General features: G+C 32.0%; 1 pseudogene; it reads right to left on the reverse strand.

Moving 5' to 3' along the window:
- Positions 1-4,769: 4,769 nt before the first annotated feature.
- On the reverse strand, positions 4,770-4,888 carry LOC112469576 (annotated as a pseudogene).
- Between the last annotated feature and the right edge of the window lie 1,112 nt (positions 4,889-6,000).

The raw sequence follows: 6,000 nt of genomic DNA on the forward strand, positions 1-6,000 counted from the left end.
CTCATGCACACCAAAAATGTAACCTTAAAAAGACTATAGGCCTAAATATAAAAACAAACTATAAATTGAGTAAAAGAAATTAAAGGAGAAAATCTTCATAACTTCGGATTATTTTCCAGACATGACATCAAAAGCACATGTCGTAAAAGAAAAAAAATTGATAAATTGGGCTTTTTTTTAATTAAAATTTTTTGAGCTTCAAAAGATTGCATTAAGAGAATAAAAAGATAACTCAATGACTGAGAGAAAATGTTTGCAAATCAGAATAAAGGACATGTTATATATAATATATAAAGAACTCTTACAACTCAGTAATAAATAAGACTAACAACCCAATTAAAAAATGGTATAAGACTTGCATAGACATTTCTATGAAGGTTATGAATGACTAATAAGCACAGGAAAAGGTGCTCAATGTCATTAGACATTAAGTAAATTAAATTAAAACCACAGTGAGATACCCCCACATACCCACTAGAATGGTTATACAGGCATACCTTGGAGATCCTGCAGAACATCACAATAATTTCAATAAAGGGAGTCACCTTTTTGCTGGTGGAAAGTCTTGCCCTCAGTTTGTAAAAAACATATCATTTGTGAAGTGAAATAAAGCTAAGACTTAATAAATGAGGTATGTCTGTAATAAAAAATCAGACAATAACAAGTGTAGATGAAGATAGGGAGAAACTGGAACCCTCATGTATTACTGGTGTGAACATAAAATATTACAGCCATTTTGGAAAACATCTTGGTAGTTTTTTGAAGTTAAATATAAATTTACCATACTATCCAGATATTTAACTTCTAGGAATTTACCCAAAAGAAATGAAAACATATGTCTACACAAAAACTGTATATGAATGTTAATAACAGAGTTATCTGTAGTAGCCAAAAATTAGAAATAATCAGTTGATGAGTAGATAAATAGAACACGGTATGTCATACAATGAAGTATTCTTCAGCAATGAAAAGGAATGGCATACTGTTATGTGCTGCAACACAGATACATCTCAAAAACAGTATGCCAAATAAAAAGAATCCCTTTAGATAAAATGCCCAGAGAAGGCAAATTTATAAAGATAGAAAGCTGATTCACAGTTGTCTGGGCCTAGGAGTGGGAGGCAAGGATTGCCTGAAAATGGATTCAAGAAAACTTTCCAGAGTGATGGTAGTCTTCTTAAACGGGATGAGTGATAGTTGCACAACTTTATAAATACAAAATATTATTGCATACAATAAGCGAATGTTATGTAAGTTTTACCTTGATAAAGCTATAAAAAGAAAAAAGACATTCATCCTACTGAATTGCATATCTCAATCTTTTAGATCCCATTTTTTATAATCGCCCGTTTTAGATTATTTAAAAAAACTTTTGAAACTCATACAATGCAATAGCAAAACAAAACAAACAAAAAACCCTACTCTATTTACAAATGGGCAAAGGACTTGAATACACATTTCTCAAAAAGAAGACATGCATTAGTATGTATGACAGATATATGAAAAGATGCTCAACTTCATTAATCAGGGAAGTGCAAATCAAAACAATGAGATATCACTTCACACCTGTTAGAATAGCTATTATCAAAAAAACAAGTATTGGCAAAGATATGGATAAAAGAGAATCTCTGTACATTGTTGGTAAATTGGTACAGCCACTATGGAAAATAGTATGGAGGTTCCTCAAAAAATTTAAAATAGAGTTACTGTATGATCCAGCAATCCCACTTTTGAGTACATAGCCAAAGGGAATGAAATCAGGATCTTGAAGACATATCTTTATGCCAATGTTCAGTGCAGCATTATTCATAATAGCCAAAATATGGAAACAACCTAAATATCCGTTGACAGATGAATAAAGAAAATATATATGTATACACTCGTACGTATGCATGTAATGCACATACACACAGGAATACCTCATTTTATTGCACTTTATTATGCTTCACAGATGTTGCATTTTTTTTATACGTTAAAGGCAAGACCCTCTACCAGCAAAGATTACAACTTGCTTTACTGCACTGGTCTGGAATCCAACCCACAATATCTTTGAGGTGTGTGTGTGTGTGTGTGTGTGTATAAATATATTTCATATGTACGTATTATATGTACGTAGAATACATATTATATATAATGGAATATTGTACAGCCTTCAAAAAGAAAGAATTCGCCATTGTGACAACATGGATGAACCTGGAGGACATTATGCTCAATAAAATAAGCCAGACACATAAAGACAAATACTGCATGATTTCACTTATATATGGAATATAAAATAGTCAAACTCATAGAAACAGAGAGTAAAATGGTGGTAGCCAGGGGCTAGGAGGAGGGAGAAATAGGGAGATGTTAGTCAAAGGGCACAAAGTTTCAGTTATGCAAGGTGATCTAATGTATAGTATGGCAACTATTGTTTATAATACTGTATCATATACTTGAAATTTGCTTAGAGGTTAGATCATAACTGTTCTTACTACAAAATAAGAAGAAAATATCAACAATGTGAGGTGACAGTGCTATGAAAAAAACTGAAAATTGAAAATGTGCAAGTAAAATCCCCCAATTCTAAATTTAATATGCAACATAAAAATTTTATAAATACATGGAAAAGTTAAAGAAGACTCTCATAACTGAAGACTCAATATTATAAAGATAACAGTTCTCCGAAAATTCATCTATAGGATCAAAGCAATACCAATTGATTTTGCATGTGTATAGGTGTGGATGTGTGTGAGAAATAGGACAATTTAGAGAATTAGGTCTAAAATTAAAATATTAAAATGGAAAGAGTAAGGAATACCCTAAACATTTGTGAAAAGGGAGAACAATGTGTGATGAATTGTTCCACCAGATAACAAGACCTAATATAAACTATGGTTTTAAGGCTGTGTAGCATTAGCATAAGAAAACACAAAAAGATCAATGAAATAGCATAGACACTGCAGAAATAGTATCAAACATGCTGACTCTTGATTTACAAGGAAGGTAGCATTGCAGTAAAGTATAGAAAGCATAGTGTTTTTGGTAAATAATGAAACAATAAATTGAAACAATTGGATACCCATATGAAAAAAAATTAAATGACCTCTACCTCACTCTTAGACAAAAATCAGTTCTAGTTGGGTTATATATCTAAATGTAAAAGGCAAAATAATAAAGTTCCCAGAAGAAAATATAGAAGAATATCTCTATTATCTTAAGGTAACTAATGAATTTTTCAATAGGACACTAAAGCACTAACTATAAAAAATGAGCACCTTGACTACACTAAAATTAAAACTCCTCATTCATCAAAAAACACTATTAAGAAAGTGAAAAGGCAAGCCACAAAGTAAGCAATATAGTTAACTGACAAAAGAGTGGTATTCAGAATAAAGGGTGCTTATAAATTGATATCAAAAGACAGCCCAAAACTGAAATGGAAAAGAGCACTGAATAGGCACTGCACAGAAGAAAAAAACCTTAATGGAAAATAAATATATGAAAATATGCTAAATCACACAAGTAATCTGGGAAATGAGAGCAAAGAAAAACAATGAGATGCCCATCAGATTGGCAAAATTTTCAAAGTCTCACAATACTTGGTATTGGCAAGAATGTGGAGCAAGAAGAACTTTCATACATTGCTCAGAAAATGAGATATAAACTGTTAAAACCACTTCGGAAAATAGATTGACATCTCCTACCAAAGTTGAGCATGCAGTTCTATTCCTACTTAGGTACACATTCTAGGGAAACTTTTACATGTTTAAGAAACTTGTAAAAGAATGTTCATCTTTAGTAATAGCCCCAAACTGAAAACAACCCAGATATCCATTAAGAATAAAGGCATAAATAAACTGAAGTATACTTATACAATGAAATACTATACAATTTTCTAGAACAGAGTTGTCACTACGAAGAGTCTACCCAGCCAGAGACTTCATTTGCCAGATGTCTCACCCCACTTTACAATATTAGGCATGATAACATGACTGTATTATAGTCAGAGAAATGTGAAGAGATTGTGTCACCCGTTCCAGGTCTTGGCTGTAAACACCTCCCACATGGCATTTCTAACTGGAATGGAGACAACCCTAGGGTTACCATGCTAGAAGCTGAGTCCCTGGCCACGCTGTTGACCTGTTAACCTGCCCAGTACTGTTATGTGAACAAGAAATAAGCTTCTACTTAATTTAGGTGGTTATACATTTAGGATCTATTTGTTTTAGCAATTTGCTCACCCTAATTCAGAAATGAGAACCTTTAAATGAAGTGCTGACTAGCAAAAACCTAAAAATATGGAGCAGGGGCTTAGCCATAGTGGATGGCGAAAAAATAGATACCACGGGCTGGAAAAACAGAGCCCATGATATGCAACAGCATACATTTGGAAGAATAATAGTAGACTATCCATCTAATCAAGGGATCTTGAATTTCTATTAAAAAAAGCAAGGGAATAATGATAAATATAAAAATAAAAAGGTGATGATGAAGAAGGATGTGATTAAGCAAAGACTTATAAGGAATATTCTGTTTCATAATCTGAGCAGTGAGTAATGGGTGTTTATTTTATTTTTTCTTAAAAATCTACATATATGTTTTATACATACTTCTGTATCTACGATAAATTTTGCTAATATATATATACTACATATATATTATATATACTACATATATATTATATATAGTACATATATGTATATATTTTTTAGGCGAGGCAACCCTTGGTTGACCTCACAGATTGTAAGGACCTTGTCAGCTTACAATCCCTTATTTTTTATTTTTTACATCTACAGCACCTGGTCTTCCTAGGTGGTCTCCCATCAAAGTACTAACCAGGCCCAACTCTGCTTAGCTTCCAAGATCACACGAGATTGGGCTTGTTCAGGGTAGCATGGCCATAGACAAATTTTGCTATTTTAAAAAGTAAAAACATATCAATCAATACCAAGTAGATTTTATTCCAGACATGCAAAAATATCACATTAATGAACTAAAAGTGAAAATTATGTATTTTTGGAGAAACAGCATATTATAAAGTTTAATACTCTTTTCTAATTTCAAAAAAATCTTTTAGAAAATTAGTTATAGAAAGGAATATCATCAAATGTTAAAGACCATTCTCTTGTTGAGAAATTACAGATGCCCTCCTGTTAAGGTCAAGAATATGATAAAGAAACCCAATATCATCACTTATTAACATGGTATTAGAGGTACTAGCTGATACCATAAGAAATGAAGAAAATATGCATAATAAGAGGGAGAAAAGAAAAAAAGTGTCATTATTTGAGATGATATGATCACCTAAATAGAAAGGCAAGTGTAATCAAAAGATGAATGATTAGAATTAATAAGAGAGTCCAGGAGGGTTGTTGGGTATAAGATAAAATTATAAAAATGAACAATGTTTCTCCACACCAGAAATAACCAAGTAGAAAATGTAACAAAAATTTAGACATCTTTCGCAATAGCTACAAAGGATACATAAGATTTTTCCAGAGAAAATGTTTAGACTCTACTTAAGATGCATAATAGGAGATCAGAATAAATGAAGAGTCTTACTATGTTGATAACAGGATGATATAATAAAGATAGAAATTATTCCAAAAATTAATATATAATATATAATTTTAATATAGTCTCAGCCAAAATTGCAGCTGGATTTTTTTTACAAAAGTGACTCAAAAAATTCATTGTAAAATTTGTATGATAGAATAAAGCTTCTAAGAAGGACGTGTGTGTGTGTGTGTGTGTGTGTGTGTGCGTGTATATGTGTGTGTACTTTATATTGCAGAAACAAACACATCGATAGAATAAAGAGAGCTCAAAAATAAACCTATGTTAATGACATCAGCAAGATGGTGGAATAGGAAGTCCTAGCCCCTGTCCCTAACAGAAACACTGATTTAACAATGATATATAGAGCAAAATACCTTTAAGAGAAGTCTATAGTCCAGTTAAGAAGTTACAGTACCCCAGGGAAGCAGAAAACTGAAACCAGCCACATTAAAATAGTGG

This window comes from Pteropus alecto, unplaced genomic scaffold (assembly GCF_000325575.1).
Source record: "Pteropus alecto unplaced genomic scaffold, ASM32557v1 scaffold461, whole genome shotgun sequence".
In the NCBI taxonomy this organism is placed as follows: Eukaryota; Metazoa; Chordata; class Mammalia; order Chiroptera; family Pteropodidae; genus Pteropus; species Pteropus alecto.